This window comes from Equus quagga, chromosome 4 (genome assembly GCF_021613505.1).
Source record: "Equus quagga isolate Etosha38 chromosome 4, UCLA_HA_Equagga_1.0, whole genome shotgun sequence".
NCBI classification, from domain to species: Eukaryota; Metazoa; Chordata; class Mammalia; order Perissodactyla; family Equidae; genus Equus; species Equus quagga.
The window spans coordinates 15,827,528-15,844,467 of NC_060270.1; the positions used below are offsets into that span (position 1 = coordinate 15,827,528).

Genomic DNA, 16,940 nt, shown 5'->3' on the forward strand with positions numbered 1-16,940 from the left:
TGCGCACCCTTCCCCCTCCACTTCAGGACCTCCATCTTTCTACTGGGCTGGGCCTTCTGGCGTCATCTTTCTCCTCCCATCCATTACGACGTCTCTTGTGGGGCTTGCCCCGTAGGCCTTGGCGGCAAAATCTGGACTTTTCCAGCCCTCCGTCTCCTCTCCCGCTTCAACAAGATCAGTCTTCCCCGACCCTGTTTTTCCCAGTTAGCAGTCTCTGGAATGACCTTCAAATGCTCCTGTCACCTAATAAGATTTTATAAAGCTGGTCCTCTCAATGTAAAGAAGCCTGTGGAAAACTTGAAGGAAATGAGGTGTTTTGAAGACAAGTGTAACCAGCAATTGGCCGGATAACTTGGCTTCCGTCCAGCACGTCTCGAGTTTCCAGATCACGTGATTGCCTCAAGCCTTCAAGCCTGGGATTTCACCGGCGGGCCCCAGAGGGATGGGGCTCATCACTATTTCCGGTCCCCTGATCATGGCGTGAACGTCACTTCCTTAGCAATGCACTTTCACCCGTCCCACCCACGCCTTCTACGTTGCACTTTACAACATACTCGTTGTGAAAATTTTTGTTTTTTAAAAAATTTAATCGCAAGAAAACTAGTGTTCAAACAATCCGCAAGAATGTAAGCGCCAGAGAAGCAGCGTGCGCAGCTGGGGACAGCGGGGGCGGAGCTCGAGGTCACGTGACTGTTTGGGCCCGCCCCCCCCCCCTTGCAGCTGAAGACTTCCCCTCCCGCAGTGACAGAGCCTCTGGGGCCGTGATCGGGACTGTTTCTGCACCTCGCGCCCCGGCAGGTGAGCGGCCACCGGTAAGCGGCGGCTGATGGGGACAGAAGGGGTGGGAGGAGGAAGAGAAAGGAGAGTGTGGACGGCGGCCTCCGCTGTCCGGGGCTTCCTTCCCACTGTCATCCTGCATCGGCGAGAAGCTCGTTTCTCCAATTCTCCTGCCCCTACTCCCCCACTGTGGTCGCCCCTGCAACCTAGGGGTTGAGATGTCCAGCTTTCCCGGGGTTGGGAGTGAGTGCGGCCATTATGTTTCCCTGTTCGAAGTCCTTGGGGCTTCGGGTAATGGGATTGTTCCAGCCGTTTCTCGGGGTCTGCAACAGCCTCTGGGTACCAATCCCCAAAGTCCATTCTTTGGCAGAGGACCTGCACCTCTTCACCTTCAGCCCGGGGCCGGGGAGTGGAGAGGTAGGAAAAACCCTGCAGGCAGAGGCGTCTCCGGTGAGACAGGCTTGGGAGGGAATGTCACTGATGTGGCCCTCACTGCGGAGTCACTGTAAAGCTTGCTTCCGAATGTGCTTTCTCAGTAATTCTGAGTTATCTGACATCCCTGCGGGAGGCATTCTGTAGGTGTTCACATGCCTTGGATGGGAATGGAAGGGTAAAAGCAGGCCTTTTGCCTTTCTCTTCTCTGATTTTATGGCGCAAGAAGAGAGAGGACAATTGGGAATAAAGATATACCAGCTACAGAAGAGGAGGTGTTGGTAATGCGACAGTCTCCATTGAATGGGGAGGCGTTGAAAGATGGTGTTGCGGCGTCGTGATCTGCGGGAAACCCAAGCTAGCTTATGGAAAAGTGACTAGGTTTCCCGGAAAGGGAAGTAATTCTTCTGAAACTAATTGGGCTGGGAATATACTTAAACCAAATGTATTTGACCGTAAACTTAAAGGTGAAGAGGTTAAGTTGAGATATTGCTGATTTCATATCTTCTGCCTTTGACATCCTCTTTTGTCATTCTTAAAATCTTACTCCCAGTCAATTCCTTGACCAGTGGTAAATGTATATTAACTAACACTGTATCCCTCCTTAGCTTTCCTGGTTTGTAAAACTCAAAGTGACCTCTTCAGATTGTGATGAATAGTATTTTGTGAAAATACAGAAATTATTTTGCTTGGGTTTTTACTTAACCCAGTGTACGCCCATTTCATATGTTATGTAGTAACCAATGTTTTGATCCCAAACAATGTGTGTTAGGGAAGAGTGTTTTTTAGTTTGGGGTTAAACTCTTTTATTTATGGTGCAAACTCAGAAAGTCCTTTGGTTCTTTTAAATTGAAAGGCCTTACAGAAATCGCAAACTTGATTTTTAAAATTTAAATTACACTTTTTCTTAATCTGAAAAATCATATTCTCAGTTAAACCTTGTATTTTTCTGACCAGTGTACTTGAATCCATTAAAAAGACAGCTGAAAAATGAGGAAGATGGAATCGTTATCTTTGAGTGGTGAATGTGACTGACTTATTTTTTTCTGTGTCTTCCAAATTCTCTACAAATAAACTGGTCTTATTTTGTTAAGGGGAACAAAAAGCTAAAATTCTTGGGTAATAGCAATTTAACAAAATATTTTTATAGTAAGTTCAAAATAGGAAAACTAGCCTATTGATGCTCCTTACTAGAAAACATTACCTTAAAGATCTTTCTTGCTTCCCCAAAGTAATAAAGAAGGCCGCTATTGTGGATTTACAATTTTAGCATTTTGTACATAGGACCCATATTGGATAATAGCACCAATCTATTGATATGTTTATGTAGCCATGCCTGCTACCCATATAAATTTAGTTTTATCTATTAATTTGCTCCAGAGTGAGGTTTCCTGATCTCTGGAGGAGAGAAAAATAGAAGCAGTCTTGCCTGATTGCCCAGGTGACATTCCACCAAATAAGATGAATTCCTTAAGTGAACTGGGAGTCCAAACAGGTCCTGTCTGGATGAGACTAAAATGGAAAAGAGAAAACCAGCCACAAAGCATCGAGTAGTAGTGGGGAAAATGTCAAGATGAAAGAGGTTGAATGAGTCTGCAGTTTTACTTCACAATTCCCCCAATTTTAGGGAACTTATGAAAGCAATCATTTAGACCACTGATGAAATCTGGATGATTAGCGGCAGGAATTGGTGACTAAATTGCTACTAAAGTTGAATGTGAAAAAGCTTTGACATTATACACAATTCACACGCACACATGATTTGAAGCTTGGAAGCCATTTCTGAGACTAGCTTTATCAACTTTTGAATATTACATGTAGAAATCTTAACATTAGGCAATTGTGCTGTAGTCCAACATTAGATGGCACACAAAGTTTTTGTGTTAGGGCCCCTGACACCTCTTGTCTGCTTAGTCTGAGGTCTTATATTTACTGCCTTTATAGATAATCGCCACCATCAAGAATGGTCTCTTCCCCTATGGGCACAGCTAGCCACTCAGTCCTATAGACTACTACACAATATTTTCTATTCCTCTATTTTCACTTCTAGCACATTGTATTTAATTACTGTTTGTTGGGCTGTTCCTTAGTAGATGATAAAGCTCCTAGGAGTTCAAGGACAGTGTCTCTACTGTTGTGTTTTTAGCACCAGGATGCTGAAGTACCTGATGGATACTTAGTAAATTGTTTATTGAATGAGTGTTTGACAGTTGGACGAGGAGATTAAACTACTACTAAAGCTCTTGCAGATCATAGCCCCTTCTAAGGTTGTGTACTAGGTATTAGCTTTCAAATATAAATCGGTAATAACCATCCAAATCATGGTCAATAGAATAGACATAAACATCAGATGGACTTTGTTAATGCAGTGACCAACTTATTTTCACAACATATATTTTACTAATAGGTATGATTATCATCCAAATATGGAAGGGAAGGGAAAAGGAGTGGTTTGTACTTGATGAAAAAGTCACTCTGTACAGGCTACCATTGATATAGCGCTAGACTAAAAGTCAGAGGATCATCATTTAGCTCTGTCACTTTAGTTACATACTCTTAAGTAAAGTTGGGGGTGGGGGCTTGGGGTTTGATACTTAGGAATCTTCCTCTCAAGAGTCTTGTGAGTTCAAGTGAGGTAAACTTTAGATAATCTGTGTGAAAGTATTTTAAAAACTGAGTGGTATTTAAATGTAGAGCAGTATAATGCAGACTTTTCAAGAATAGATTTCCCAGTCATATAGAGCTGGGTTGAAGTTCTGTCCCTTCCACTTATTTAAGCTGTGTGACCTTGAACCATTTACTTAACCTAAGTTTAAATTTCTTCATGTTTAAATCTATCCCATAGGTACTATTAAATTAGGTCATGAATGCAGAGGGCCTAGTACATACTTCGTATGTATTTTTTTCTTTTTCTCTTCTTCTCCCCAAAGCCCCCCAATACATAGTTGTATGTTCTAGTTGTGGGTCCTTCTGGTTATGCTATGTGGGATGCCACCTCAGCATGGCCTGATGAGCGGTGCCGCATCCGCGCCCAGGATCACCACCAGCAAAACCCTGGGCCGCCAAATTGGAGCATGTGAACCCAAACACTCAGCCATGGGGCCAGCCCCCTAAATTTTTTTTAACTAACTTTACTTATCAGTTTGATTTTATATACTGAATTTCTAAAGGGGACTTAAGACATCCTGCAAATTTGAGCAACAGATTTGGGGTATGGAGAAAAGAGTAGAATTTGAAATTAGGCTATTATAGAAAAATAGAGGAGCCAGAAAAATGTACTGCTAGCAAAGATTCTAGAACAGATTTATCCATAGGAGCTGAGGTATAGCAACATAAAGCCCGTTATTTTGGCAACTGCAGTGACTTAATATTTTCTATATAAAGATTTTCCAGAGCTTGTGATCATTACTGTGTGGAATTGATTTAAGGAGGTAGTTCTTCTGTTTCTAAATTTTTATCCCTACAATGGATTATAGAAATATATTAAAACTGTACAGACTTATAGAATAGGGACTTTTGAGTTTATGCTTATGTTTGAAAATTGTGACTTTTATTTTGCCTGTTTTTATTCTCACATGAAGTAGACAAAGAAGTGTAGAAAGCATAATGGAGACATGAACTAGAGTAAAATTTTTCCCTTCCTAGACTGATGATTCACAAAGATTAGTGGTTTTGTATTGGAAAATATCAGTAAATTAAACAATAATTGAAGTATTGCTATCATGAGTTTATGTTTCACCTTAATCTGGAAAAAAATTATAACTCATTTGTTCTAAGGAAATATTTTATTAATAGATTATTGAGTATTCTCTTTAATGTCAAGTTCTCAATTATAGTGAAATAAATTGTAGTCACTAACAATATTTTCTGTTTACTTTCATTCTGTAGAGACTTTAAGTTTTACTATTCTCTTTTTTCCTGTTGTGAAATAAAAGTGATGTTGGTTTATATAAGTGTATTTTATATATATATGTTTTATATATATAGTAAATATACATGTATCTTGTGTATGCATTTTGTAAAGACAACTGGAATGGATGTATGTTTTTATACTAATCTTTATTTTTACTTGAAACTATTAAAGCCATCTTTAAAATTAGTCACTACTATGAATAAAATTATCTAATGGTTAATTTATTTCAAACTCCCCTTTATGTTTGTTTGTAGTTAGCTTTATTTAATAAATTTCACAACTTCAATAATCTATTTTTAAAAATTGATGGTATCTCATAGGTATTTTCAGATTTAACCTATGATTTTTTCTTGTTGCTGTTTTTTTGGTATCAGTATTATCACTAGCTTACCACAGTAAAATATTCAGTTTTGAATCTTAATGCTATCTATAGAAACTATTGTCCTTTTGGTGATAAATCTTTTTAAAAATTATACTTACAACATGCTATGTTTTGTTTCTTTTCTGAAAAATAATTAAGCTTATTTCATTGAAAATAAAATAGTTAATGTATGGTGTGATGCAGAAGAGCACCATATGTGCTTGAGCAGTAAAAACAGACTATGTTTTGTTTTAGTTATTTCTTAGCTTAATTTTTTTAAAGTGTTTATTTAAAATAGAGAAGACTGATTAAATTGGGAAATACTTATAAAATTGAAGGAAAGACTTGATTTAAAAAACTCTATAGGGTCCGGCCCTGTGGCCAAGTGGTTAAGTTCTTGAGCTCCGCTTCGGCAGCCCAGGGTGTTGCCAGTTCAGATCTTGGGCACGGATATGGCACCACTCATCAGGCCATGCTGAGGTGGCATCCCACATACCACAACTAGAAGGACCCACAACTAAAAATATATATATACAACTATCTACCGGGGGGCTTTGGGGAGAGAAAGGAAAAATAAAAAAATCTTTTAAAAAACCCCAAAAAACTCTATATACTTATGTAGTAGTGATGGCATATACATATTGAAAAAGTTGGAAAGAAATGCATCAGAATAAGTCATTATCTCTAGATTGGGAGATTAAAGAAAGATTTAAAATTTAATACTATACCCTCCATATATTGGAGTTCCTATAATCAATAGTCATTGCTTTGGGCAACAAAATTTGTTTTTAATTTGATAGAGAATTAAGACATTGAAATAATGATTTCTTCTTAATTTAATTACTTTGATATCTTAAGTGAAAATGTTTTGACTTATCCAGATAACTGAATAAGTTATTTAATTTTATAGGTGCAGATATATTTTTAGGTTTGTGTAAGTGCAGCAGAATTTTAAAAAGCAAAAGTAAATCACAGCATATAAAGGATTTAATACATGACAAAGTGATATTTCAGTCCAATGGGAAAAAAGGGCACATATGTAGTAAATATAACTGACACAACTTGTCTATCTAGAAGAAAGTAAAATCAAGCCAGTACTTTGCAGCATATGCAAAAAATAATTTCACTTGGGTTAAAAGCTTAAATGTAACCAATAAAATATTTAAAATGTTAACCTCCTAAATTTTATTTGTATATGTAGTGACGACCTTTTAAACCAAGACAGGAAATCTAAAAGCCATGAAAGTAAAAATATGATATGACATAGAAATGAAGAATTTTTCAATGAAAAAAATAAAGGACAAAAGACAGATTAAAAAAAAATGTTTGAAATTGTATAACAGGTAAAGAGTTAACATTAGCAAGAACTATTACATATTAAGAAGTAGTCCACACAGTGGAAACATGGATAAAATAAATGACCAGAACTTCATGGGGGAGAAATCCAGATATTCGACAAATTTATGAAAAGACATATAATCTCACTAGTAATCAATATACTAACAATGAAATATTTTTTCCGACTAGCAAAAATTAAGTGGTAAACCTACTGTTAGCAGGGATGTGTGAGAAAGATTTTCTCATAAGATGCTAGTGGAGTTGTGAATTGTTACAGGTTTTTAGTAAACGATCAGGCAGTATCTATTAATATTGAAAATACATATTCTTCCATCCCACATTCCCAGTCTATGGAGTCTTTTCCTTAGAAATAGAAGCACCACTAAGTAAGCACGTGTTTACGTGAATGTTGATTGCAGCAATGTTTGTAGTAGCAAAAACCTGGGAGCAAAGGGAGTGCCTGTCAGTTGGGGAATTGGTGAATAAATTATGGCACAGGCATACTATGGAATGTTTTTGAAGTCAGTTAAAAGTAGCAGTTAAATCCATACTGGTGACTTGAAAGAATTTCCAAATATACCCTAAAAGAATTTCCATCATGTATCTTAAGTGAGAAAGGCAAAATTTAGGGAAATGTATATAATGAGGCCTCCTTTTTTTAAAACATTGAAAAACACCATGAGTCTCATATATGCTTACTATATGATTGTGTGCATTAGAAAGGGGAAATAACCAAAAGAAAAGAAAGAAAGGGAAAAGGCATGTTATCCACAATAATATATGCATGTAAAACTATATGTTTGTGCATGTCTGTACAAGATGAACTACAGGAAAGGAAAGTCACCAAAGTGTTTAGTGGTTGTCTCAGAATGGCTTGATAGGCATCTCAGGTGATTTTTACTTTCTTCCATACACTTTTCTATATTACATGTTTGTTTATTTGTAGGGGCTTTTTTTGTTTCACAATGAACATGTAGTGTTTCTGCAATTAGAAAAAACAAAACTATTTACATTTTTAAAAAGAAATAGAAAATTTGATAGGGCAAAGGAGGCATTAACAAGAGGAAAAATACCATTTGAAATGGCAATTGTCTGAAATGTTTTTTTGTCTTAATTACTTAGGTATCTGAGGAGGAAGTGTATAAATTATCCTGCTAACCCTATACATTCTCCTTAATTTTGTATACGTGGGAACCTTTGGGCACCCAATAAGACATTTTATCAAAAATGCACAGGAAAGTGATAGGCATTACAAGATAGGGTTATAAATCTACATTTTATTTTTGGTGTGGATGCTAAGTCCTCCAGGAGTGCTTTCTGCTTTGGAGATGAGCATATTACACAAGTATGGTGTCTGTCACCTGACTTAATCATATGACAGACTCAGTATAAGGAAAAGTCTAAGTTTAGGGTTATGGTGAATAAAAAAAAAGCTAAATACAAGATTAACTCTCTTTAAGAAAGCTTCAAATAAGAATGTCTTTAAAGGAGCAAAATTAAAAGTATTCACAATTATTTAATACTTGATTTCAGTCCCTTTAAGAGTCTGAAGTTACTGCGTCATTCAAAGCCATCATAGGAAATGGCAGATGCCTTAGGGCTGGGTTTGTTGCATGTTTACAGCATCTGTGTTTGTTTCTCATGTTGATGTTTTTTGTTTTCTCCTTTTAATTACCAATTTTATTAACTTAATTTTATATATGTTCTTTATTGTAAACTATACGTATTCTTTTTGAAAAGAGTTGGCATATATGTAAATAAAAAATAATTTTAGAGTAGCATGGAGAGGCAACATAGGAAGGAAGTTAGGAACATGTGTACCGGAGCCAGATTTTCTGGATCAAATCCTGGTTCTGCCACTTCCCAGTGGTATGACTTTGGGGAAGTTACTTTTATCTTTCTGTATTGCATCTTCCTTAGCTTTAAACTAAGGGTAATAAGAGTATTTACTTCGTTAAGTGTTGTGAGGGTTAAATGAACAAGATAAGGAAACTGATTAGAATAATAATTGGCACATAAGAGCTATATAAATATTTGCCATTATTATTTAGTTACTATACTCTTTGCTCAGTTAATTAGGTATATGTATTAATTTTATTACTTGGCTTAACTCTTTTAGCATTCATTGAACCATTCAACAGTATTTTTAATTAAGGTGAGTGGATAATACATGTATGAATACAGTAAAAATTATATATTCATATATGTGTATGTTTTCTTCCCCTCTCTCCATCCTTATTCTTTTTTTTCACCATGTATTTGTTCACAAAGGTAGCACCTCTTCATGTTATTCTGCATCTTACAGTTTTCACTTAACAGTGTTATCTTGGTGATCTTTTTGCATTGATACAGTTAAAGCTGCCTCATTCTTTTTAACTATAGTACTCAGTTGTACTAATGTATCACCATCATATGTAATATTTATTGAGAGTTTATTCCTGATCCACGCACTTTTCTTAATGCTTTAGTTGTATTGACTCGTGGGAGCCTCACAACAACCTTATGAGGTAGTTTCTATTTTTATACCCGTTTAACAAATGAGACAAATTAGGCATGAGGTGGTTAAATGCCCAACCATGTCACAAAGCTCGTAAGTAATAGGACTTGGGATTTGAACCCAGGGAGTTTCTTTGCAGAGATTGCTATCTTAATACCTGAGTATTGAGTATAGGCTGAGTATACAGCCTCTTAAGCGACTACAACTTATTTAACTAGTTTCCATATTAAGGACATTTCCATCTTTTGCTATAAGAAACATTGTCATACTAAATATTTTGTTAATAGAATAGTTGCTGATTTTATGTATCAAAACAATTATGTAAACGAGCTTTCAAATAGTTAAATAGGGAATCAGATTTCCAATTAACATGAACATTCAGAGTGTGATAGCTAGCTAAATGTAGGGATAACTATCTTTTGAAAAATAGGTTTTCATTAACCTCTTAAGTCCTAGTCTTAGGTAACACAGAATTAGGCAGTGAGGGGCTTTCTTCAGATGAGTTACCACAGCCACAAATTGTTTTGAATATGACATACTTCTGTTCAGTAGCCTCTATTTCATTTGTTTCAAGAAAGGAAAAAGAAATCTCATATCATTAATCCAAAAAGCAGGCTGACTGACACCAAAATCTTCAATGTGATCCAAGCAGACACTTAAAATATGGAATCTGCTCAGGTCCCAGCTTAGTGTGCCAACATTGCTTGAATGTAGATTCATAAATGCCTGCTCTTGTTCAGCGGTGTGTGTGTGTGTGTGTGTGTGTGTTTTAAATATGATCTCATCCTCACCAAAAGATACTGTTGGATAAGGGTGGGGGGAATACCTGTAAATAGGCAGAGATAAACAGTCTCTCAGTTCTTTACTGTGAACTATTTATGCCTCAAATTAGTGCAGTATAAAACAAGAGACAGTAACTCTCCCTCCCTCTCCCCCCTCCAGAGGATTCATTGAACCATAGCAACGTTGATATCTAAAATATTAGAGCTTAGCCTGAGTCTTAGAAGACAAACCTTTCTTTCTCATGGCTCAAAAGTTCATTCAAGGTAAGGTTAACATTTTCCTAAATCCTCACCCAAGTTATTGCCGTTAAGCTCTTTTCTGAAAACGTAGATGAATAAATACTTTAAAGGCATATCTGACTTCTGTACTGCTGAGCTGTGAAGGGACTGTGGAAATTCCCAGGATGTGCTGAACTTGACAGGACAAGAGCCACATAAATTACCAGGAGCCACATAAATTCATTCTAAACAAACAGAAAACTTGTTTGGTTGTTTTCAACTGTTCCCCGTACGATGCTCCTAGGCTTAGAGTTCTCTTAGTAGCTTCATAAGCCGTGTAGTCTTTTATAACTATTAGTTGACAAGTCAGAACAAAAATGAATATGATATATACTGTGTAAGCATTATGCCCTTACAGGGGTCATATTGGCAATATTTTGTGCTTTTAAAAAAAATAGTTTTATTGAGGTATAATTGACGTACTTGCACGTATTTAAAGTGTACAGTTTGATGTTTTGATGTATGTATATACCCGTGAAACCGTCACTGCAATTGATATAGTCAACATATCCATCACCCCCAAAAGAAGTTCCCTTTGTGCCTCTTTGTAATCCTTTCCTTCCATACCTCACCACTGCCTGTTCCCAGGCAACCACTGATCTGTCTTCTGTATCTATAGGTTAGTTTCCGTTTTCTAGAATTTTATATAAATGGAACCTTTTTTTTTCCTACTTGCCTTTTACTTAGTGTGATTATTTTGAGATTCTTCCAGGTTGTTACATGTTTCAATGATTCATTTCTTTTCATTGCTGAGTATTATTCCATTGTATGGACATACCACAATTTTTAAATCCATTCACCTATTGATGGATATTTGGATTGTGTTTACACTTTTTGGCTATTATGAAAGCTGTTATGAAGATCCATATAAAAGTCTTTGTTAGAAACCGCCAAGTTGTTTTCCAAAGTGGTTGTACTGTTTTCCGTCCCTACCAGCCGCATGTGAGAGTTCTAGTTCTACATCCTTACCGACGCTTCCTATGGTTAGACTTTTAAAATGCTAGCCATTCTACTGCACGTGGAGTGGCGTTTCATTGTGGTTTTAATTTGCATTTTCCTAATGGTGTTAAGCATCTTTTCATGTAGTTGTTTGCCATCCATGTATCTTCTTTGGTGAAGTATGTGTTCAAATCTTTTGCCCATCATTTTAATTGTGTTGTTTCTTATTATTGAGTTTTGGGAGCTCTTTACATACTCTAGATATCAGTCCTTTATCAGATTTGTGCTTTGCAAATATTTTCTCCCAGTCTGTAACTTGTCTTTTTATTCTAACAATGTTTTTTGAAGAACAAAAGTTTTTAGTTTTCGTGAAGTACAATTTATCAATTTGTTCCTCTATGAATTGTCCTTTCAGTATTGTATCTGATAAATCTACCTAGTCTAAGGTCACAGAGGAAGTTTTATAGTTTCAGATTTTACATTTAGGTCTACTATCCATTTTTAGTTTATTTTTGTATATGGTGCAAGGTATGGATTGAAGTACCTTGTTTCTGAGTTTACATATCAACTTGTTCTAACACCACTTGTTAAAAAACTATACTTTCTCCACTGAATTGCCTTTGCACTTTTGCTAAAAGTCAGTTGTCAGTGCTGGTGTGGTGGTGCAGCGGTTAAGTTCATGTTCCGCTTCGGCGGCCCAGGGTTCACTGGTTTGGATCCCGGGTGCCGACATGGCACTGCTTGGCAAGCCATGCTGTGGTGGTCGTCCCACATATAAAGTGGAGGAAGATGGGCACGGGTGTTAGCTCAGGGCCATTCTTCCTCAGCAAAAGGTGGAGGATTGGCAGCAGTTAGCTCAGGGCTAATCTTCCTCAAAAAAAAAAAAAAAGTCAGTTGTCCATTTATGAATGTGGTTGTGTAGCCCTTTTGAGCTAATAAATGTTTGTAAAATTTTAAGTAATAATACAAGGCAGAATAATAGAGATGAGATTTTATCTATTCTTTGTAGGATTATTTGGTGTTCTAGTATTCATAGCATTAAACAAAGTAACCGCTAAAATTATAGCACTTTTAACTTTTAATGAAAGTTTTTATTCTTTTATATCAGAAGGTCATTCTGTGATGGTAATATTTGGCTTCAGCTTTGACCCCAGCTAAATATTGACTTTTAAAATCTTGGCCATTGGACATTAGGCCAAAGTGTGTATTCAGTGCACTTCAAAGGGGCTGTATCAGTTTTCACTCAGTGAATGAGAGAGCCTGTTTCCCACACACCTTGCCAGTACTGTCACTGAGCAATATTTAGTAATTGCCTACTATGTGTCAGGGTGCTTTACTGTATAAGTGGGGTAGTCAGTGAGCAAAGCGAATGAACTCTGGTTTTCTGGCATTTATAGTCTGGCAGTGGAGATGGACATTGAGCAACTCCATTCACAGGTTTTTAATTACTGTAGTGGCAGGTTCTACAAAGGAGCAATATTGAAGAATATGAGCACGTACCAGGGGGAACTGGAAGTTAATTCCTAGCAAATCGTGCTGTTGAAAGCCTCCATCTGTGATTAAATCCTTCTCCTCTCCCCAAAGCCAGTTTAGTTAACTAAACCCTGATTGTTATTAATCATAGAATACTAGGCAAACCATTAGAAATGCAGGTTTTTTTGCCCTCTGAATTGAAAATGTCTGTTAAATTTTGACTAAAGTCATATCTCTAAGTCGAGGTTGTGAAGTGTTTTTTCACCTATGTTAGGCAGCATTCTTTTCCTCACTTTATGCTTTAGGTCGTATTTTCATTGCAGAGGTTTTGTGAATTCCTGAGTTGGAGGTGAACCTATTTATAGTGATGCCTCCTTTTAAGGGCTGTTGGGTTAATATGCCTGTGCACAGTTTGTGAACCTTCTTTCTCTTCTATTCCATCCATGAAATAAATGACAGGACAGATTCATTTGGATATGTAAACTTCATTTTGTAATACAAATGTAAAAGCATGTTTACTGCAACAGTATGTATGTACTGCAACAGTATGTATGTATGTACATTGGTCTCAATACATGCGTTACTTATATTTGGCCAGTTTGGCTGCTGGTGATATGTTTTCTTGGTAAAGCAATCAAGAAAATTTCTCATTAATTAACATTCCAAAGAGTGATATGGTAATTGTAGGCAGTTTTCAAGAGAAGTTTCTAAGTATTTGAGCAATAGCTTTTTTTTTTTAAGTAGTTGTGAAATTTCCAGGTTGACTACTTGTGGAGGGGATAAGTCTCATGCCGGACTGCTGCATGTTTTTTAACTGGTAAAGTCACTTCATAGGCAGTTTATCTGAGAAAGTCTATCCAAAAGCCCAACAGCCATTGTGGTGCTCAAAGGCTGTGAAGGTTAAGGATCCTCTCAGAAGAGAGTTTGCTAAGGACAGTCCTTGGCACTGTGCTCTTGGAATTGCAGACTGTTAACACAAGAAATTTCATTATTATTATTAAATACATCGAAGAGGAAAAGACTGTAGGATTTCAAGTAAACTAAACTCCGTTTTGTTATTGTTATTGGATTTTAAAGACATTTCTAGTTTTTCACTATTGTAGTGTTAAAATAAACACACATGTAAATAAATCCTTATCCACATATCAAATATATTCCCAGAAGTGCAATTTATGGGTCAGAGGTTTGAACATTTTTAAGGCCCATGTTGCATATTGCCAAATTGCTTCCCATATTTCTTAGAAAATAATAAACCAAAGTTGGCCTTTCCTTGATGGTTATGGTCATTCGTATCACTGTTAATCAATTCACAACCTCTTTCCTTGTCTCCTTTCTATTTATTCTTAGAGCATAGCTCTTTAATGATTTGTTGCTTTATATCTGCAGTGGTCCAAAATATTAGATAATAATTTTTAATTGTGCACAATTTGAGTCAGGCAGACTATACAAAAGTCTCTTGGAATGTGCAGAAAACATTAAGACTGTCATTCCAGCAGTTCAGAGATCTTTTGTTTTCCTGTTTCTTAGGTCTTTGTTCTAATGAATGTTGGCAAGTCTGACCTCCTTATATGTGTATAACTGTTGTTATACTGTATTTAGTTCTAATACCATATATTATTGTTTCTAGGAAATACTTTTTTTTCACATTTTAACAACTGAAATTAATAATGTTTGTCCTGCAGTTTCTGGAGTGCCGTAATTTGTCAGGTTTTTTTTCTTAGTAGTACATTAAAGAAAGGAGTATGCTACAATTCCTGGTATCCTAAATTAGATGAAGTGTTGTATTCCAGGTAGGAGGGTGTGTGTGTGTATGTGTGTGTGTGTATGTATAAGAATTGCTCCTGTGAGACATCAGCAGCAAAGAGTATCCTTATGGATTCTTAGTTGGTTGCCTTACCTTGGCTTCACCTAGTCAGTAAGTTAAAATGAATAAAGTATACTAGCAAAGTGTAAAAAATAAAAATAGCAAAAAATGAGAAGCCGTGTAGGTACCCAGTAAAGAGAATTATTAAGTAAGCTATGGTATCCATTTAATGGAATATTATACAGTTTAAGATGATACTTCTGAATAACAATATGTAAAACTGTTACAGTACTAATTACAACTATGTAAAAATATCATTTGTGAGGAAATAATAAGTCAATAATATTGAAGTGGTGAGACTTTCCCTTGGGTGTTTTTTAAATTATAGGCATATTACTTCTGAAAATAAATTTTAGAGAAAAGTATGTAACAAATGCTTATTTTTACTGTTTATATCATTTGACTATCCTTTTGGCTATTTACATCCTTGGTAAGTTAGGATAAAAATTAAAGGGACTTTCTCTGGGGACTCATTTTTTCTTTGTAACCTGAAATCAAAAAAATGTTCTAAAAATTCACAAGAAGTCCTAAGGGATATTACTGTTAGCCTCACTAGAACTTTTTACACTTCAGTTTATTAAGTTTTATCTAAGAAACAAGAAAAATAAGAGGAATTTCTCACTCAGGTACTGTGAGGAATTTCTCACTCAGATACTGTTTTAGGAAGCTTCATTGTTCCAAATTTATGACAGTCTATTATCCAGAAATTTCCCACTACAATTCTCTGTTTTTAACAGTAGCAAAATTGTATTGAGTCTGTTTCCATTAATATTCTTATTAGTCCCAAATGTACCCATTTTCCTTTTAGGTACGCCCATTTACTTTGTGGTTACATTGATATTCTGCGTTTGGTTTTTTTTGGCTTTTATAATCAGTTGGTTATATTCGTCTTACAAAGCTAGGCATTAATAAAATACAGCATTAGGCTCTAAAAATCTTAGTTCTTTAGGAGATGGGTATTTTAGGAACAGTCAATTCTTGGTTGTTGTAGTTCTTTCTCGTTAGTTTGTGAGTGATCTGGTACATCACCTTTGTTTCATCCCCTCCCTTTTGCTTGCATGTTATCCTTTGTCATTCTCTCATAGAATCAGTTAATAATGGGAAAGAAGCACCCCTGGTTTTTAAAAAAAAGGTAATTAAGGTTGAAGCTACTGGCTAAAATAAGATCTTGAATTATTTGTTATAAAATGCCCAAGGTGTTAAAATCAGACTAAATCTGGGGTTCACCACTCTGTAGCTCTGTCGTCTTGAGTGGGTTGCTTCAGTCTCAAAACCTGCTTCCTAATCAACACCTCCCTCACAGGACTGTTGTTGAGGGTTCAATGAGATGTGCTCGTTTTTTAACATCATGCCTAGCGTGTAATATGTACTTAACAAACAATAATGATGTATCTATTTTTAATTTCAGAACATTTTATTGTTACTGCTGTGCAAAGCCATATGCTGTGTGGAGGGGAGGGCGTAAGGAACTGATAAATATGCTCCTTGAAGACAGGAGTACCTTAGTCTGTTCATATAACAGTTTTACCGTTGATCATTGGCTTCTAGCCTATAAATTCATACCGTAGAACTTATACACTAAATACGGTATTTTATTAATTCTGGTTAAAACTTTGGATTATCACACTCAGTATGGCACAATTTTGTTCATAAAAATTTGAAGTGAAAGGAATCTATGATTATTTCTAGAAATGCTATAAAAAGTGTTATGGACAAGCCTGTTAATAAACCTTAAGTATATGTAGCTGATAACAATTTGAATTCTATTCCCAGCTTAACTGCCCACCGTAGCTTTTATCTTTACTATTTCTTTTACAGGAATGCCTTTATTTTGATAAATGGAGGGGTGTGCGTGTGTGTCCTTGAAACACGTTCCTGATTCTGTTAGTCCAGTTTGCCATCTGTGATTTTTCTACACTTCACTCCTCTTTGATTCCCACTTTCATCTGCACATTTCCTTGTAATCCATCCCAGTAATTTTTATAAACTATTTAAGTAATGACCTTATGTTTGCCTTTATTCTTAACCTTTTGGTCTATCCTTTTATTTTTAAATAGCACTATGAAATATGTATAACATATGAAAATATTTATTCTTGAATCTCTCCTTTCTTGTTATGTTAGTTAATTCAGTGAACCAGTAACAGCAACAAGGACCCAGATGCCTTCTGACTTACAATTTTGCATCCTTAGCAAGGTGGCCTGTCTGCTTAGATCACCTCCCTTCAGTGCCCCAAGATGGTTGCACGTGCCATGCAGATGACCACATCCCAAGGGAAAAAGTGT

General features: G+C 36.1%; 1 protein-coding gene across 2 annotated transcripts in view; it reads left to right on the forward strand.

Moving 5' to 3' along the window:
- The first annotated feature begins 651 nt into the window (after nucleotides 1–651).
- Nucleotides 652–16,940, forward strand: part of ATP6V1A (ATPase H+ transporting V1 subunit A) — a 55,610-nt gene continuing 39,321 nt past the window's right edge. Inside the window, exon 1 of one of the 2 annotated variants that reach the window (XM_046659288.1) lies at nucleotides 652–798. The gene's annotated coding sequence lies outside the window, so the exon portion shown is untranslated. Of the gene's footprint in view, nucleotides 813–16,940 lie in introns of both variants that reach the window. The other variant, XM_046659287.1, reaches the window with a different exon arrangement.